This window comes from Parasteatoda tepidariorum, chromosome 9 (genome assembly GCF_982258835.1).
Source record: "Parasteatoda tepidariorum strain Cologne lab strain chromosome 9, Ptep-v5.0, whole genome shotgun sequence".
In the NCBI taxonomy this organism is placed as follows: Eukaryota; Metazoa; Arthropoda; class Arachnida; order Araneae; family Theridiidae; genus Parasteatoda; species Parasteatoda tepidariorum.
Genome location: NC_141763.1, coordinates 66,474,008 through 66,494,568, shown reverse-complemented (window position 1 = coordinate 66,494,568; position 20,561 = coordinate 66,474,008). Strand labels below are relative to the sequence as shown.

The 20,561-nt window shown below is 25.9% G+C and overlaps 1 protein-coding gene and 1 long non-coding RNA gene across 8 annotated transcripts in view; one reads left to right on the top strand and one right to left on the bottom strand.

Moving 5' to 3' along the window:
- LOC107446848 (disintegrin and metalloproteinase domain-containing protein 11) overlaps window positions 1-20,561 on the bottom strand; it is a 225,812-nt gene that overhangs the window by 98,650 nt on the left and 106,601 nt on the right. The window lies entirely within an intron of this gene.
- On the top strand, window positions 12,695-18,114 carry LOC147804147 (uncharacterized). 2 transcript variants are annotated; one of them, XR_015429284.1, is made up of 4 exons: window positions 12,695-12,792; window positions 14,638-14,699; window positions 15,615-15,679; window positions 17,993-18,114. It is a non-coding gene; the product is annotated as an uncharacterized LOC147804147 (long non-coding RNA). The 2 variants fall into 2 exon arrangements; XR_015429285.1 differs by lacking the exon at window positions 12,695-12,792 and adding an exon at window positions 13,168-13,292.

Genomic DNA, 20,561 nt, shown 5'->3' with positions numbered 1-20,561 from the left:
GGGTAACGGCAAAAGGCAAGTACAATAGGGTCCTTTATCGTTTGTTTTGAGGCATTTCAGGAAGAGGCGGAATAACTCTTCACCTATACAGGCCCGAAAAATAAAACCGTTGTTTGGCCTCTTACACTTAATTAGTTACTGGACCTTTATTGTATACCGTTGTTTGGCCTCTTACACTTAATTAGTTACAGGACCTTTATTGTATACCGTTAATTAAGTGTAATGTTACAATAGATTAATAATGAATAGATGCAGAGTTGGTAAAAAATGTGCTTTTAACTCAAAAATTTGAAAAAAATCAGGAGAGAATGGAAAAAATCCATAAAACGTTAACCGTATTTTTGAAAGGAAAAAAACAACTTTTATTATTCTTTGAAAACTGCTAATTTTTTACATAGAATATTAAAAACTTGAATTTTATTATTTTACTATAATCTAAATATACTTTATGTGGTATTACCTATTATATTTTTAAAAAAAATATTTTAATTAAAAAATAATCATTTTAAATTTTATTAAAATTTTTAAATAAATATATATAATTATTTATTTTTTCTTTTTGAAATCATTTTCTGAAGTATAATTTTTAACTCGAAATATAATATATTCTTTCTTTCTAGAAATATTTAATACATATTCCCTTAAAAATAAGAATAAATATTAATACTTTTAACTAGAACAATTCCTTTGTTCATTGAGAAAAAGTTTTTATTTTTTCGATTGTTTATTATAAAATTTTGTTAAATTTATTGTATTAAACATGTACTTAAGAAAGACTTATTGAATTGAATACTTATTGAAGACTTTTTCTTATTGAAGACTTATTATTATTTTTTTATTGAATAAGCGATACATTTATTTTTAACGTTAAAGGATTCAATAAAAAATCCATCATTTTTGTAATTCATGGTAAAAAAAAAAAATCTAGTATAATTTATATGATAGCAGTAAAAGGCTAAAGGTCCGTCATTGTCTATTTTTTGTCATTTTAGGAAGAAGCGATATGAAAACTTTTCCCATTGTTTATGTTTTGGTCGCTTGAAAATTATTACTGTAAGCCCCAAATGAAATTAACATAAATTTTTTCCAGACTATGACTCCTTTTTTAAACCTTCTCTAAAACAAAAATGAATAGGTAAGTTTAAAATTCATGTAAATAAAAAAATCTATTTATAGAAAATAAATGAATAAAAAAATATTGTAAATTGCTTAAATCCTCCTAGAAATTATAAATATCTTGAATTTAGAGCAAGGATTTTTAATGAGATGGGCTTTTTTATTACATTAATTTACTAACTTTTATTACAATTTAAGTGTTTTGTAATAATGAATGTATACCATTTATAATAGTAAACGTTTTATTTATATAAATTGTTTTTTATTTTATTTTTATTTTAATGTTCATTTCAAATTTAATATCTTAGTTTAATCACTTACTTCTTAAAAACTGGATTCAAAATAGTTTAAATGGTCTTAAGAATTTTGAATTTTAAAAAAATCGTGTTTAAATTTTCTGACTGTTTATAGCAAATGTCTAGTCTAATAAAGTAAATAACTTTTTTTCCCCTAAACTTTTAAGCAATACTTGAAAATAATAATTGTTTAGGAAATTTTATTCTTAAATATACGTTTTTAAGTAATAAAAATACATTTGGATATTTTTATTAATTAAACTTCAAAATATTAAGCAAATAATTTTTTTAAAAAACTTATAATACAGAATATAAATAAAAATTAAAATTATACTTTCAAAACTATTTGCATTACAAAAATATTTTTTCATGCAGCATTAATTTATTTTTAAAATAGTTTATATACATTAAGGAAAAAAAACTGTTTTGAATGCAATACATAGATGGCGCTGTTTTTTAATTTTTACTTTAGACGTGTTTTCGAGTCCTGCGGATAAATACAGAAAATATAAAGTGTAGGGTCTTGTAGGGTTGCCTTTCTTTTAACTTTGATAGAATTTCGCCAATTTACTCAGAATGACAGTCGGTACGGCTTTTGTCCAGGCATAACCAATTGAGGACACTGCGGCGACAATATCCCCCCCCCCTCTCCCTTCTGCTTACTATAGTCAAGCAAATTTATCATTCATGTGTGGCAAGGGTCTGCACTATTTATTCTAGCATAAAATGTGACATAAATAAAGAAATGTTCTACTGCATATTGCCTTAACCAATTAAATAGCGGAGTAGTTATTTAAAACCATAATTGCGTTATTGAGTTTTATTTTGAAACTAAATTCTTTAAATAGCAAATTAGACAAAATTAAACATTAAATTTCTCTGTTTCAATCTTTCTTTACACTACATTCGTCACATACTTCAATTCAAGTGTTAATAAAAATAGCATTGTATTTAAAGCTGGAAAAAATACAAAAGTTACAGCAGGATTGAAAAAAAGTCACCGATTTTTTCTTCTACGAAGTCGATATAAGATTTAAATAAAAATGCATTGTGTGAAAAATTACTCATTTTCCAGTAATGTTCCCTAGTTGTAGAAAAATGAAAGAAACATAACAATACAAAATAATAAACATACATTTAATCATTTTCAAATGTCATTTGCAAAATGTTTCCTATACATGAATTAAAAACATTGTTTTTTTCTCACAAGGGGTTTTGGGTTAACAAATTTTAAAATTGTGCTATGTTTTAAATCTTAGGAACTAATAACAGAAATATGGCTGAAATATTAAAATAACGGTAAGAGAACCGAAATTTTATCTGTTTGTCCCATTAAACTGTAGGTATAGTTTTAAATTTACGGTAAATTTGCAAATCAATATTTCAGAAAAGGCATAACTATTTAGACGAAATTGAATGATTATGTAATTAGAACTAAGTGGAGCTCTTTTAACCATAAACTGGTGAAAAATGAAATAGTATTTCATGCTGCCGAATCGACTTGGCAATTTTCTTAGTACAAAACGAATCCAATGAATCATTTTCATACCTCCTTTTTAAAGAGTGCAGTTCTTTTTGAACTAATTTATTGAAATCCGGTTAAAGTTTGACGTTAATTTAAAAAAAATTCAAAAACAGGTCATAATTCGTAAACATGCTAATATTTAAATATATTAAATGTTTTTCAGATAGTGACGATAATTTATACCTTGACTGCAGCAGATAAATTTTTATCAATTGATCAGCTTCTACAGTCCTTTTTTAGAGACAATTTTAAATATTAATCATACGCTTTATGATAATAGTTGTTCGACACAATTTATTTTTATGTATCCTTGTTTTCTACATGGAGGCACCGTCACCTGTTCGCTACGCTCGATAATCCCTGTAGTTGAATCTCATTCATCAAGTTTGAAATAATTGAAGATCAAGTACAAATTGTTTTCTTCCACTTTTTTAAGTAAAAATTACGATTGGATTGCCAGCAGTTGCATTTTAAGGATTCCTAAGTTTTGACAAATGAAGAAGAAGGAAAAACGGTCTCGCCGAGAGTTATTACGCATTGAAGATGTTCTATGGAAAAAGCAGTTTATGCCCGCGCGCAAATTCGTTTTTTTATTCTCTCAGAACTAGAGGTATTTGGCACAAACTGTTCTTAACAATGTTCTTAAAAGTTTTTTTTTCCTGAAAAGTCGATTAAAAATTATTTGCTTAATGTAAAATTATTATACTTTTATTTAAGTTCATTATATTAACTTGTTAATTTTGACAAAATAAAAAGGATAGCTGGATTTGAATGATAAATAACTGCGCTTAAAAAAATTACATTTTAGAAAGGCAGAGTGTGCGACACAATGAAAAGAATTTATAAATTAGAAGTAATTTTTTCTTGTTAACCGATCATATAAGAAACAATTCTTATTTCTCTTTATTCTACACATATTTTCAAATGTCGGTATAAAATGTTGAAGTTTTATATTTGGCAACACCTAGCCTTTTTCTATATAATATTTTTTTCTTTGTTTTCATTATTTTTAATATTAAGTCAAGAGGGATATTATGAAAATCGCGTAAATGAAAACTTTTTCCACAACAATCAATAAATAATTATTAGTTAAAGAAAAAATGAAAAAAAAAACTTTTAAATTGTAATAACTTTCAAACAAATAAGAGTTTCTAAAAGGAAATAAAGACTCTATGTTACGGTTAAAAACAAATTTGGCTCTTTCAGCATACCAAATTTAACTTCCGCAGCTGAATTCTTGCGGTCACAGAGCGGCCCGCATGTTATTTTTCTAACAAGTATAAGAGTAAAAATAATCTTGACTTAATTTTAGAATTATTTTTTAATTCCATTGTAATCTCCGTTCAATTTCCTACATATTAACGTAATTTGAAGTTTCTAAATCAAACAGTGTTTGATAAAATGTAACGTTAAGTTGAAAACCCCAAAACAGTGGCGGTATCAGTGACCTTTTCAGTTTTCTGACAGAGAAGGAAATTTATTCAGTTTTCTGACAGAGAAGGAAATTTATTAATATCTGCTCGTTTCACGTTAATTTAACAATGCAGTTTATTTTTCCAACTTCATATAAAAAGAATTTTCAGGAATGGTCAGTGTTAATGCTATTATTCTAGGATCTCATGCGTTCGCACTTTTCGATTAGACCAATTTAATCGATTAGATTAACTTCAACACTATTATCTTAAGTAAAGAATTCTAAGAGTCATGAAAAAAATCATGATAGCATCTCGAAAATCAAAAAGCATCTCGAAATGATATAATTAAAAATAAAGAAGATAATTTTTGAAATTCTTGGAATTCATTGTTTTACAGACTGACCTTTTTCTTTTTACTTTCACCAGAGGGTAATTTTAATAGTGTTACATTAAATTACTTTAAAGCAATTTTATATTCGTTTTATAATTAACTTATACACAACTATTGTTCTTCTTTTTGGCAGCAATTATTATATAAATATTAATACTGAAGAAAGAAAAGAATTTTCTGCGAAACGTATATTGGCTGGAATTAAAAATCAATTTAGCCCATTGACTGACAAAAGGACAAAAATTAATTTAGACACCTTCTGTAATTAATGACGACCTTAAAAAAAATCTATCCAAAAAAACAAATGATTAATGGGTATCCAGTGATTGGAATAGTGCAATTACAATTCTCTCATGTTATTAAACAAATAGTATTCTGTAACTTCCATTAATCATTTTATTAACGAATAAAATTGTAATTGTATATTCTTTCTCTTAATAACACATACTTTTTTTTAATTTTTTATTTTAGTAATCTTTTTTTGAATTGATTCTGTTTTTAGAAAACAGTTCAAACCAATCTTTCAATAAAATTTTATATAAATAATATCTGATATCTAGTAACTTATTCTTAGTTTATTTACAGTTAAATATAATAAATTTCGCAATTATAGTAAGAATAAAGAAGTTTAACAAATACGACATAGTTAAGTTAAATTTTTACTCTTTATTTTGTAAAAAAAAAAAAAAAATTTATTTGATATGCATATTTTTTGTAGAATATTTATTTTGAAGAACTTGTAATTCAACATAACGTTGAGTAATTTACGCTGCGTAATTCTTTTGCCGCATTAACTTATTTATTCTTTATTTGACTTAGCTCAAATAAATATCCCCATAAAATCAATTTAGAGCAGTTCAGTATACATATCTTAATAGAAAATTAAAGGAGTTTAGTTTCCTACTCAGAATTTTAACACTTTAATCTTTACGCTACTATGACAGATATTAAATGAAAATATTATTTTGAATTATTTTCGTAAAAACAAAGTTTACTCACTGTCCCTTCTTTACACGACCCATCATGATAATTAATTCCTCGAATTAGTGCTGTTTTAAATAGTTTTCGATAAAATTATAATAATTTGTATTATTGGTAATTATTGCACTAAAATTAGTACAGTCGAACCCCGCTATAGTGAACCTGGGATATAGTGAACACTCGGATGTAGTGAGCTTTTTTAGCGGTCCCGTCCGTATTCCTATTTAAATAATGTTATTTTTAACGCTTATAGTGAACAGCTTAGAACTTAGAAGCTCGGTTATAGTGGACTCAAATTTCATTTCTTTAAATATCTTTTTCAGTCCTCCATCTTTAAACTTGTTGGTGTTGGGACTGAAAATGAATGCATTCCTATAAAATGTGTCATATTCTCCTTTATGCTTATCACTTTTAACTATACTGTAATAAATGTCAAACAGATCATTTATCTAATACTCCCCCTTCCCTGACAAGCCTCGCTTTCTCTCTTTTCCCCAATCTTGCTCTACAACTAGTTAACTTGGCCACCTGCTGAATTTTTGGAATTTTCTTATCTGTTCAAACCATATTCTTTACAAATCACCCCTTGACAATCAAAAAGGGGAACAATTTAACTCATTCTACAGCTGCTCTCTTCATATTCTTACATTATCTATTTGAGACAAGATTTTTATTTCAAAAGCAGTGAAAATGGCAAATTCTCTAAAGAGAAAAGCGTTTTCGATAGACGACAAAGTTAAAATTGTAAAGCGTATAGATGATGGAACCAATCAATCGACACTGTGTAAGGAATTTTCCTTGTCAAAATCTACAGTTTCAAACATTTAGAAAAATCGAAGTGCAATTCTTGCGGCATACGACAAAAACATGGTTTCATCGAAAAAACTGCGTGGAGCTGAAAGAGAAAACGTAGAAGATGCTTTGTTAAGATGGTTCGAAATCTTGTTCAAAATGTAAAAATCTTGCATTCTTTAAACATTGTAGATAAGAAAATTGATGAACTCAATTTAAAATCACATTGTGTTCAATCAAAAATCATAAATTTTTTTTATAAAAAGTGAAAATAAAACTAATATTTAGCGACGTAATTACTTTTTCCACCAATTTTTGCTTTATTATCTGTTAATTAGTTAATAATTTTTTAAATAACTTATGCAAAATTGCAAAGCCAATCTTCAATCATTCAACTGTCTTATGCAAAAAATATTCTTCAAAAAATTTGGATATAGTGAACCATCGGTTATAGTGGACACATTACTGAGTCCGCAGACGGTTCACTATAGCGGGGTTCGACTGTAGTTTGTAATGCAAGCACTTTTGTACGTGGTAAGAACTAGCGATTTTTTACTGTATATATTAAATGTAAAGTCTATATCAAAAAGAGAATCATAAGAATTTTAATGGTCAATTAATTTTATGCAATAGAATTTCAGGAATAAAAAGGAGTTTGTAAATGTATTTGTGTGCCCTTCATGATATTAAAATATTTGTTGCAAAAAGAAGTAAAGACCTTTATTTTAGAATTAGTTACAGTTTGCTTTGAGGGGGACGAGTAATGGAATGTAGCTGTTTCAAAATAAGATCCTTTTCCTCTCTTTGTTAGTGTATGGTAAATTGAGAAGTTAACGACGTCCGGTTATGCGCTTCTCGCATCCCACCCTGTTGGGGGTCAGAGTTCTTGAGGAACTTTAGACTTTTCCAATTTTTTTTTTCTTCACTAAAATTTCAGTTTTTATTTATTTCCTTATATTGCTGATGATTATTATTATTTAACATTTTCATAAAACCAATTTTGTTTTCAATTGTTTGCAATATGCTTTTAATTGAACTATTTATTTTTTCTAAAAAAATAAATAAGCAAATGTATAACAGAAAAACGCAAAATTCTCATATTTCATAGATTGCGAAAAGCAATACACAGTAAAAATCTTTTACAGATCAAAATTCTATTTCTTATGCATCTAACAAAAATCTTTCAACCGGATATGGGAAATTGTAAAAGTAAATAAAAAAATAAATACATAAATAAACTCTAACTTTTTAAAAATATTTTTTGATTCAATATTAAAGTCTTATTTGATTAGTAATATAACTTGTTAAAAATGGAGAGAGTCTCGCTTTTTATGATTTATGGGTACAACTAAGCATCATAATTTTTTGCACTTTTTTGGATTTTTAAACCCCTTGTATCTGAACAGTCAAGAGTTTGTAAATGATTCAAATAAATCAAATTCATTCTCATTCATGTGTTTTAAAATTATAAGCAGATATATTTGTTTGTAGGAAAAAAAAACATTATAAAGCGAGAAATCAGTTTCAACCTTCCTTAATTTTAACAATTGATATAATAAATCGGTAGCTTACTTAATTAGCTATATCTCGTGGTTCGTGCACTAATAAAGAAAGCTAAAATATAAAAAGAAAACTATAAACGAAAAATTAACGGTAACGAAATTGTTAAATCTTCTTATTTCGCATCTTCATAAATTAGTAAAATCAAATTTTTCTCTCATCTGGACACAAATGCAATAAAAGTTAGATCTTTTGTAATTCATACATTTTAATTTTTTAATGTCCTAATTTTTATGAGTCAAGGTGGAAACTTCTAACCGTATTTCATTTATTAAATTGGCTAAAATGTTCAGACTACACAACATCATTTTTCGTTCTTTTCTTTATCTTTCATCTCTTTATCTAAGCAGTCGAAAGTTTGTAAATTATTTAAATCATGGTGAACGACTATTTGAGTCTTTCACAACTATTGAGATAATATAGTACGTTTATAGTACGCCATGATACAAATTAATCAAGTTTCTTTAAATGCTTCAAATATAAACACATATATATTTTTGTGCAGGTAAAAAAAGAACATTAAAAAACAAGAAATTAGATTCTTTGAACCCTCAAAAATTTGAGTAATTTATCTGATAAATTTGTAATAAGCTTCGTGTTCATGCATCACTGCGATATTTCTTGAATATCTTGGTTTTTTTTTTACAACGTAAGCACATTATATTTCTTAAACAAATGCGCAAACAGAAGTTTAACTGTTATGAAACTCTGAAGAAGCATCATAGTATTTTTTTTCCCCATTATAGTAATAACTTTTAAGTAGGATTATTTTAAAATTTCTTGTTAGAATTTGTTTTACTAATTAAAGAAATGTTTAATATTTTTTTTCAAGCACAAGTTAGACACTATTAATAAATTATTAAAAAAAGGAAGAAAATTAATGGTAATAAAATTGTTAAGTCTTCTTATTTCGCAACTTCAAAAATTAGTACTATTCAACTAGACACAAATGCGTAAAATGTTGGATCTGTTATAATTCATGCACTTAAATGTCTATTTTTTAGTATATTTACTTTGAGGAGTTAACTCAGATACTTCTAAACTGGATTTCATCTTTTTAATTAGAAAAATATTCTGCAAAAAATTATCAATATATTGTATTTTTATTTAATTTTTACATGAAAAAATTCATAAACAGTGGCAGGAAAACTATTAAATTATTGAGCCGAATCCTGAAAGAAATATTTACTATAATACATTTCCCTCTGAATAAAAAAGTCCTAAGGAGCGAAGTCCCCTCCGCTATTTTTGGGTGTTTATTTTAACTTTACATTTTGCTTTGCTGTACAAAAAGTATAAGATTTAGAAGTTTCAAATTACGAAGGATAAGCGGTGGAGGCTCAGGGGAAGGAACGCTAGCCAACTAATGAGTTTTGAGGATTTGAATCTTAAGAATTGCTGGTTGATACGAATTTCGTACCCGGCTGACATAAAATATTCCAAGTGATAGACGCATCGTGGATTATTAGAGTCCCATCTTCGTCTTGCTAATCACGGGAGGTTTTCGTGGTTTATCTCACCATGAAAAAGTTCTCCACGAAGGCAATTCGTTCCCGATACTTTTGTACAGGAGTTCTCTTATTTCTTGGTTTAGATTCAAAATTACAATGATATAAAGTTGAACACTGGTAACCATGAGATCAAATTCGGGTTGGCTGTTCAACAACAGTTATAAAATAAAATTACAAAGGATTACAGAAAAATGAACAGAGAGTGCGATGAAAATGTAAATGACTATTCTATAATTAGTTTGGAAATTGTTATCTGCAAAATCTGGTGTAAAAAAATACTGTACTGGCTGCTTTGTAGAACACAGAAATGCAAATACTAATTAGAAATTGTGCGCTCTGTAAAGGCTAATTTTGATCTTGAAATTAATACCGGTATTCAAATATGTTCGAAAATTTATTGCAATTTTATTATTGCCTTTTACGCACCTTTTTTCTTCTTCTTTTTCTTTTCACGTGATTGTTCTCATGATGAGTTGTAGAGAAAATTTCGATTTCGATTGTTAACTTAAAAATCACTAATTGTTAATAAAAAAATACTGCGATTGGTTGATATGTTTGCTAGAAAAGAAAATTTAATCAAAACTACCAAAATATTGTAAAACTTACTTTATTTCCGGCTATAGGGAAAAACCAAAAAGCTCAGTATTTTTTAACGAAGTGGTTTAGTAATGTTTTCGGTAAAGTAATAAAAAATTTAGATTTTATAATATGAGTTGAAATGCGAAAAACGTGGTAAAATTTTATAATTTTACCATGATAGTTTAGAGCACTGTATAAAAACCATTTGTTCAGAAAAATTTACTATTCAGTTTTATATTTTTTACTAAATGTGAGGTTAAAGGAGCTATAATTTTGAAAGCTAGAGTATCCGGTTAACTGCTATCATTTTAACAAAAAAATTACCAAATAAATGGTTTAAATACTTGGTTTTATTAACAGAGCTATGGTTTTGTTTTGAAAAAATGTTATTATCATAGAATGCGGTAATTTAAGAAAAACTTTTTCTTCGCGTAGTTGGCTGAAAGGTAACTTGGTTAAAATTTAATTTGCTGAAAGGGCGGATTTATGTGTGAACTTAACAAGAATTTTGTTTTGAAATTCCAATATGTTTGAAAGCAATTGAAAATTTAAATACCCATTCGTTATATCTTTCTTTAAGTTTTTTTGCTTTAAATATTGACCATTGACTATTTATCCATTGTCATAAAAAATTTATTTTATAAACATGCGCTCAAGTTGTTGTCAATAAAAAGTAGCGAAAGACAGCCAGAGAGAGAGATTTGTTTGTTGCCTAATATCACTCTTAATAATTATATTGACATTTTTAAAAACAATAAACTTAATAAATAACGCTAAAACCGTTCCCTGTTTAAACTTCAATAAGTCTTGTTAACGAGTAGTATTACTTCTCATTTTTTTTTTCCAGTTGAGTTACACAATCTAAATTCCTTAAGTTTTTTTTTTCTTTCAAGTACAGATAATTATTTTTCAAATTTATTAAATCCTTTATTTCATTATGCTTAGCAAAATGTTCTTACATAAAGCTGCAATACTTGTATATTTTGAAAATAAAATGTTATGTGTTTTGCGAAAAGTGAAAAATATTGCAGCTTAAGGAAGTATATATAAAGAAAAAAAATCAATGATGAATGAACGATAAGCAATTACGGGAGTGAGCGGAGTAAGAAAAGGGTAAAGCCTGCTATTTTTTATTTTTGTATAAATGAAATGATTTTTAAACAAATAATAGACAGGTAATTTTTAACTATGCATTTAATGAAATATTTAAAGTTTCAAATGATAAAATAAAAAATAACGTTTTTCATGTGTTATAGCTATGCAAATAATAGCAAAATAAAAACTGATGTTACTTCAAAAAATTTCGATGCATGTTTTGAAATATAAACTGCGTGTATATAAGTGTGTTTCAAAGTATAAATTTAAAATATAAACTAAATAAAACTGTTTGAAAACTAATAATGGATTTCTAAAATCAATGTTGTTGCTTAAACGTAAATAAAATAAAGTTTTAAAGTTAAAGTTACGATTTTTATGTTAAAGAATTTAAAAATCCTGAATTTTAATGCCATAGAAAGTATAAATATGCATAGCTAAATAGAATTTCATCGTATGAATATCATCTGTAAGAAAGTTAAAAGAACATCATTATCCTTATAAAGATAGTTAAAAGAAGTAAGTATTTAGTAGAAAAATAAAGTAACCTCAAATTTTTGCTTTAAGTATCCAAGGTAATGAATTTGTTGCAGTTGGTTATTTAGGATTTTAAATCTTTCTGATCATTAGCTTTCAACCAAAAATATAATTATTTTTTAGTAATGTAATTGAATGATATAAAAAAAACCAGTCGTCATGCATTCATTCATAAACAAAAACAAAAAAATTCTTAACTCGGGGAGTGATTTATAAAGACTTTTAGACGAAAATATATATATATTTTTTTAAAAATTTATAATTTTGTAGTGCTAATATTATATTTTACACAGCCAGTTTGCTAATGTAAATAAATTTGCTCAATTAAAGTTATTAAATTATTTATAAAAAATATTTCATAAAAGTAGAACGTGTTTTTATGTACTAAAATTGTTAAAAAGCTGATGAAACCTAAAAAATGGTTTATTTACTTAAAGGTCCTTAATTATGGAATCTTTACTGTTCATTATAAAGAAACGATATTCTAATTTACTACTCCGCAAATCAAAATATATATGTAAGCATTATTTCCCAGTTTATATGTATTAAAAATTTTTCTTACGAAAAGTACTCAAATGAATTTTGACTTCAATAATTTTTTAATTTAGTAAGCTTGCTTATCGCTAATAGTTAATAAAATATTTTAGTGCAGATTAATTTTTTATTATGAGGACCAGAAATTGTCTTTAAGAATTCAAAATAGATATTCATTACGGTTTGAAATCACCAGATAAGTATGTTTGAAGTCCTTGAACTAAAAAGAATGTGGGGAAGCACATTTTGTCCCCTACCTCCAATTCTAAGAAACATTCCTTTCAAGTACGGAAAAGCTGCTCAGTAGGTGGTCGTTGATTACTTGTATAGAACAAGCTAAAAGATTCATTTGGCGAAAAGGGTGTAAAAAGAAGGAGATAAACGTAGCCCCTAGTTTCTAAAGGTAGCCCCTAGTTTTCTTCTTTCTTCGAAAAATAGGAATGGCGCCACTTGAGAGCAAGTAAGTAACAAGTTTTTTCTCTTTAGTTCATGTAATTTAAAAAAATTTTTAACTTATTTATTAAATAGCTTTTTAAAATTAGTTTAATTCGCTTTGATTTTATTTGCTAAGTTTTTAGAAATTATGTTTTATAACTATAATACTTCAGTTGGCTATTTTATCTTATGCTTTCCTGTTGTTTAGTTTAAGCTGCTAGTTTAGTTTTAAAATGAATTAGACGATTTTTTTAATAAATAAAAGTTCAATTAACTCTATCTAATAAAAGAAAAATTTATGATTTCTTATGCATTAATTAAAAATGCTTCTTTCATTTTTCGGAAGCATTGATTAATTTAATAATTTACTTCATTTCGGTAGCCATATTTTTTCTCTGAAGGATTGTTAAAAAACATTATTTGAATTATCTAAACCGCGGGTGTCACTTATTGTTTCAAATAATAATTTTGATTAGATATAAGAAGAAATATTTTTTGAACCACCATAAAATAAATAAATAAATAGTAAGAGTTTAAATTTTCTCATCTCTAATTAGTTACTTTATATTTAAATTATACTTTAATTTTGATATTTTTCTGCTTTGACTTTTTTAAATTAAAAAAAATAATAATAACGTTGGTAAACATGTAAAAATTGTTCCACTAAACACTTCCACTTTTAAAGTTTTTTTGAGTATTTTCAGAATATATTTTTAAACAATTTAAATATTTGTTTTGATACTCAATATAATATATTCTTTGTTCTAAATAAATAAATAACAAAATGACATATTAAATAGAAGGACAGTATTTCTAATTTTTATTTTGTTGTTTTTATACTTCTTTTGCATTTAATGAATTGCTGTAGAGGTATAAGAACATTTCAAATCTTTATATTAAGTTCAATTTTACGATTAAATTTGTTTTAAAATGAATTAATTCGTTATAAAATTATTATGTTGTAAAACTGAATTTGTTATAAAGCAAATTTAATTTAAAATTACGTTCAATTTTTTTGAATAGAAATTAGAATATTATTTCATGGTTATTATTTTTAAAATTTATTCATAAGTATAATAATATTTTCTGTATAATATTTTTTTTCATGAAATAAAGCTTTTTGTATTAAATATTGTTGGTCCTCAATGCTATAAAGACGATTACTAATTCTTTTTTTCCAGTTATTGTGCAAAATCTATAATTTATCTCATGTAATTTATCTTCTTCTTAATTTACTATTTTGAGTTTTTAAATGGTTGTTAATTCTAAAATATACCTGTTCAGCCTTCACCTTTGACAATTTTGTGTTTAAGAAAGTGTATACATTTTCTACAAAAAAGAATTTTTATTAACTGTTTAATTAAAATTTATGATGATAACTGTGTAGTGGAAATATATAATCTAAAAATTGTTGGAAACTATTCCTCAAAAATTCAGGAAATTTTATTTTTAAAATTGAGAGGGAGCCCTAACTAACAAAAGCTTTATTTAGAATTTGTCTATTTATTTTAATTCTAATTTATCTATTTATTTTAATTCTAATTTATCTATTTATTTTAATTCTAATTGGCTAAAAGACTAGTTCTTTTTCTAAATTAGAATCAAAAAAATTTTAAGAGAAAATTTGGTAATTTAAAATTTGGTAAACATTCAACTTATCGTCAGTTACCAAAAATATAAATATTCGCTGTAATTTTAATATATGATCCTTCTCTTTCCTTTAAATCAAAATTAATTTCATTTAAATCAAAAAATTGTTTTTAACAAAAATTATAAAATTTAATTAGTTAGAAACAGTTTTGATTTTGTTGATTTTTAACTGTTTTTATGACGATCATACTCTAATTTATTCCTTTTCTTTTATGGAAAGACAGGGCGAACGATCCAAGAAATGCTAATCCAGCGATCAACAGCCATCAACAGCAAAATAAGGTAAGAACATAGTGAAACATTAAATATTAATATTTTTTTCAATTAAATCACATATTTTTGATTTGCAAAAGAATTTTGATTTTTTTAATTAATAATTATTATGCTTATCAAAATTAAGTTCACTTTATGTATTTCTCTAACACAGTCTTTATTAATAACAAGTGTTTTTATTACTCATATAAGCTTTTATATTTATATTTTTGCAATATTCTTATTTAATAATTTCTTAATAAGGTTTCGTAATAAATGAAAAATGCACTTTATGAATGTATAAATTAGGTGAAAAGATGTGCTGACAATTTTATATCATTACGATATTTTAGTATTTGTTTTCTCTGTTTTCATGCCTGTTATAACATTTTTTTATCATTCTATTTTTTTAATTAGTTAGAAAACAAAATTTTAAAAGAAATTATTTTTACTGTTAAAATAACTACGTAAAGTTATGAATGAATAACGAAATATTTTTCGTTATTTTATTTGAAATGATAATATTATATAACATTTCATTTTTCCATAAGTTTCACCAACATATAATATTCGTATTAAAGCAATTATTTTAGCAAATATTTTTTACTTAAAAAAAATACATGAAAAAAATTAAAAACTTTGTCCACATTAAATTTGGGCTGAAAGGCTAAAAGTATTCCCCTACAAGCTCGTGCTAAGTTTTATTGAATTTACCAATTCACATTTAGTTCCTCTAACACACCACATGCTTAGAGTATAAACAAGATAAATGATAAACAATGAACTTATTGTCATATTCCATAACTGAAATAAAAATATTTACATTAATCTTCATACATGATTTTAGAAACAGTTTTTTTTTTTAATGTTTCGATTTTGTTGTTTTTGTTTTAACTAATTTTACAACTATCATATTCTAATTATAGTTTTTTTTTTCTTTCATAGGGAGTCAGGATGGAAGATCAACAATGAAGATAAAACTCAAAATTTAAAAATCAACAAAAAGGATGGTAAGAAATAAATTTATATTTTACCTTAGGTTACCATATGGTTGAAAAGAATCCAGTTTTTTTTTTGTTTAAACTGGGGGTTTTGTGTTTTTTTTAAAACAATTTGTGGGACATTATTTTAAGCCAATTGAAATTAACCGATCCAATTCAAGGTCTTTCATAGCAATTAACTATTCCTTTAACTATTAATTAATATTTTCAATAAACAACTAAAAATATCCACTCTTTTCTTTAAATATATTAACAAAATATCTAATAAAAAAGGAAAGAACTAAATATTTAAGTATGCAGCTTTATTTAGCAAGCAAAATAAACATTCAGCATTTAAATTTGATTTTAGTGATACCATAAAGAATGATTCTCTACCTTGCTTGCCCGTAATATAGAAATGCTATATTTCAATATTGTTTAATTAATGTTATTATTTAGATGTGTATAATTTATGATATTAGTATGTAATTAAATTTCATGGAACATAATTATTTTTTAATCCATTAACATAATATAAATTTTTATATATTTAAGGCAATATATCATATATATTTTATATGAATGATAATTAAAAAGTGTTTTCTTATATGGTGCATTATAATTATTTTATAAAAAAGATACAAAATTGATAAGGAAAGATATAATAAAAGTAAGTTTTTATACTAATAGTTTAATAATAAAGTATAAAATTTCTCTCCATTTATTTTAGCATAATAGTTTATTTAATAAGTTAAATAATATCCGAGTTCATAGTCCTGAAATTTCTGAATTCCTGATAAAGAAAAAAAAAACAACTTTATTCTCATGTTTTTTTAGCTTTTTGCTCTGATTTCTGACAATGTCTGTGTTCAGAACATCACATATTCTACAAATACTAATGCAGTTCCTAAAACTATCAGTTTGAATAATCAAAAGATTTGTATTTCTGATGTAATATATATATATACATATATATATATATATATAAATGCCAAGACACATATATTTACTTTGCCTTCCTTTCAAAATAATTGAAACTCCACTTAAAAGTAATTTATTAAGGATGTCACGAATTTAATTGCAGATTTTAAATAAATATTGGTATGAAATAATATTAAATAATTGATACTGGTTACAGAAGTACTATTAACATTTCCTAATTATCAATCTCAAACTGTTACGAATCGCTCATTAATAGAATTAAAAAAATTATTCAAGCTTTGTTTCTGGAATTAAAAAATTTATATTTAGAGCAAATTATACTTTTTTGTTAATTTTTTTTTACAGTTAACTGATAAATGTATAATGTACCAGCAGTTTGGTTATTAATATAATGTCGCATTAAATAAAATTAAATATAACATGAATATTGTTAATAAATTGTTGGGTTTAAGAAAATCATTTAAAAAAAATTTTTTTTTTCTACGTTTACCATTCAAAACATTGAATGAATTGTTTTAACACTTAACATTACTTTAAAATATTATTATAGCTACAATAGTTAACATTTCTAACTAAGATGGTTAAAATTATTTAATTATTACAAAACTAATTGAATAAATAGAATTATAATTATGTTTTTCATTCTCAATTTGCTAATGAATGTTAAAGTTTGTGATACTATTTTTCAATTAGATATCTAAAGCAGATTAAATTAGTTTAGATCAGATTGCATTGCTGAAAAAACTTTTTTTAATTTACTTTGGGTAGAATAAGTCTTGATATCTATGAGCTACATATATATGAACTGCATTTAAATAATTAAAAAATGAAATGTGAATAATTTTAATATGTTTGGCAGTTGATCTATTTTAAAAAATAATAATTTGCTTGCATATCCCTTTCACCATTTCTTAGTAAATAACCTTATTAATGAAAAAAAAAAGACTTGAATTAAACATACTATAAATAATGTTTTTATTAGTTACATAGTATAAAAAGTATTTATAATTATAATAGTTAAATGATAAGTTTATTTAAGTAATTGATTTTTTTCAAATCTATTTCTTTAAATCAATACTTTTCTTAAGTATAATCATTAAAGGGATGTATGACTATAATAATTTACATACATATCTCTTTTATTATTTCTTAGTGAAATACTATCATTATCTCTGAAATCAGATCTTAGTTGTTTTTTTTAAATGCAACCTAAAGAATGCATATTTATTAACTAAATTCAATATCATATTTTTATAATTAAATTAATAATTTTTTGTAAAAATAATCAGCTTGTCTTAATCCATGGCTTTTAAAAAATCAGTTGATTTAAATCAATGATATTTTTTTTTCTGTGAACATTTAATATATCTATAGTAAAATAAATTGCTTTATTTTTTGCAGGAAAAAGGCTCATTGAAATAAAGCTTCTGGAATGGGATAAAGAAAATATATTTGTCCATATGTAAATAGTGTATACAGATGTATTGATTTGTTACAAGGAAATAAAACTCCTTCATGGTTTATTTTAAGCTTTATTGTTGTTAAAATTCCTGCTTTTATATATTTAAAATTACTAAAATGGTGTATTATTTACTAGTACAAAATATTTTTTTTTTGAAAAAACTATGATATATACTGTTTATCTAATATTTAATAAAATTAATGACTTGATGAATATACACAAAATTATAGGATAAATAAACTTTTGTGTGTAAGTTTCTATCAATAAAAGCTAGATGTAGGTTTTAAATATATAAGCATTATTTTAAAAACTTAAAAACTTATTTATTGAGTTGCATTGTGTTTTATTTTAGAATAAAAATTTGTACTTAATTTCCTCTATCTCAAAATGCTTAAAAAATTTAAATACTCAATTCAAAAAGATTTTTTTTTATATGCTTCTACTTTAAATGATAGCGCTTATAATTGTTTAAAATGAAATAAAAAAAAGTCTATTTTATTGTACGAAGATTCATTGGACATTTGGTTATAAATTAAATAATTGTTTTACACCATTTTGTTTTTTATATTTTCATAAAACAGTATGCATGTAATGACAGTTGTTGTTATATTACAATATAAAAAGCTAAGAATCAATAAATTACTATCACTGATATCAGCCGAGTAGAACACACACTCGTGACAATTTATGTTCCCTAAATAAGAATTGTAACAAAATGCAGCAAGAAGCCTTTGAAATTAAAAGCTAAGTTCTAATAATAAAAAATAAAAAAAATGCCGAGACACCTAAAATAAAGGTGTGATACCGGCAAGGACGGCATTAAAGTTTTCTATTGAACCAAGTGGGAGGTGAGTTAAGGGTGGTTTATCAGCAAATAAGGCAAAGAAGTTCGCCTAAGCATCTGAAATAAAGGTGTGATACCGGCAAGGACGCCATTAAAACTCTATTGAACCGAGTTTGAGGTGAGTTAAGGGTGGTGTATTGGTAAATAAGGCAAAGAAGTTCGCCTAAACACCTGAAATAAAGGTGCGATATGGGCGAAAACGGCATAGACGTTTTCTAATCAGTCTACAGTTAAGGTGCCTTAACGGCAAGCGAGGCAACGACGTATGCCAGTGAACGTATTCAGCTTTTGATAAAAAGGCAAAAAAGACATCATAAAGGTTCAATAAAAGCCTTTACGGCAATTTTCTCTTTATTCTGTGAAAAAAAAAATTTTCCCCGGTATTTAACAGGCAAAAATGGCAAAGCAATCCAGAGGCAACAAAATAGTCCCGGTCCTTCAACGATTGCCAGAAGTTTGCCTGAAATGCCATGCACTGGCCCTCATTCTGGCCCAGATTTCACTTTATTAACGGAACCGATACGGCAATGAAAAGCCCGCCGTAATGGCACTTTAGGTGAGCCGGCATTGTCCCTTCACTAGCCCAAAAGTTGTGTGCTTGTTGGGATATTCTGAATAAATGACACTTTCCTAGCAACTATTTTACCAGTTGGGCTCAAATTGGCTCCATATGGGTCATATAAGAACATGCACCAACATTGGGAGGTCTAGATTTTTTGGTCCTAGAGTGACCTATATAGGGTTTATATTGGTTGAATAATGAATATACCGTTACATTCGACCATCCTGACATTTCAACTGAATTAAACTTAAAATACCTTGCAATAAAATTAATTAGATAAATAATATGAAGTCATGATAAGGTAAGGTTCTTTCGGTTTATAAAATCACTACAACGCAGTTCGGTTGGGTCGTTGCTTTTTTAATTTCTTCAGCGGAATCTTCACTGACATTATCATCGTCGTCATTCTAGATTTTCCAAGCTTTTAGTTGATTGACATGGCCATACAAATGGCCATCGCAAGCCTCTAATTGGGGGATTATATATGCGACACTAGGGAGTATTTCTGTGATAACCATAGGTCCTCGATATGGTGGTTGAGTTTTCGTCGAGTCTCTTTTGTTGCCCTTGGGTATCAGCAAACTACAAAGACTTTACCCTTGTCAAACAATAATGAACTAGATTTCTTTTTGTCCTAATAGGTTTTAATTTTCCTAGCTATTTTTTGATTTCTTGCCTGGCTTCGAGTTGTAGCTTTCCTTGATGATTCCACACTTCACCCATGCTAGTTTATTCAAAAATAATTTGGTGTTAACCAATTAACCAAAAAGCACTTTTATACTGCTATCAAATAACACAATAAATTGTTATGATTGTATGGAAAAATGTCTTTATTTAAATTTATGCATATTTGGGCCAAAAATAGATTTAAGAACAGGATGTGGCTTTTAAAAGTGTGAGAAAGTATTTCGATTTGAATAATTAATTAGGATTTGTTTTATAGCGAAGAAGCTAACATAAAAAGATTAATAGAAGCTTTTTATGTTGCATATATACATATATATATATATTAGTAAGTATGAATGGTGGCGTTTATATACTTGATTCAGAGAGGGCAGATTAACATGTAGAATTTAAATAAATAAATAAACCAAAAAAAATG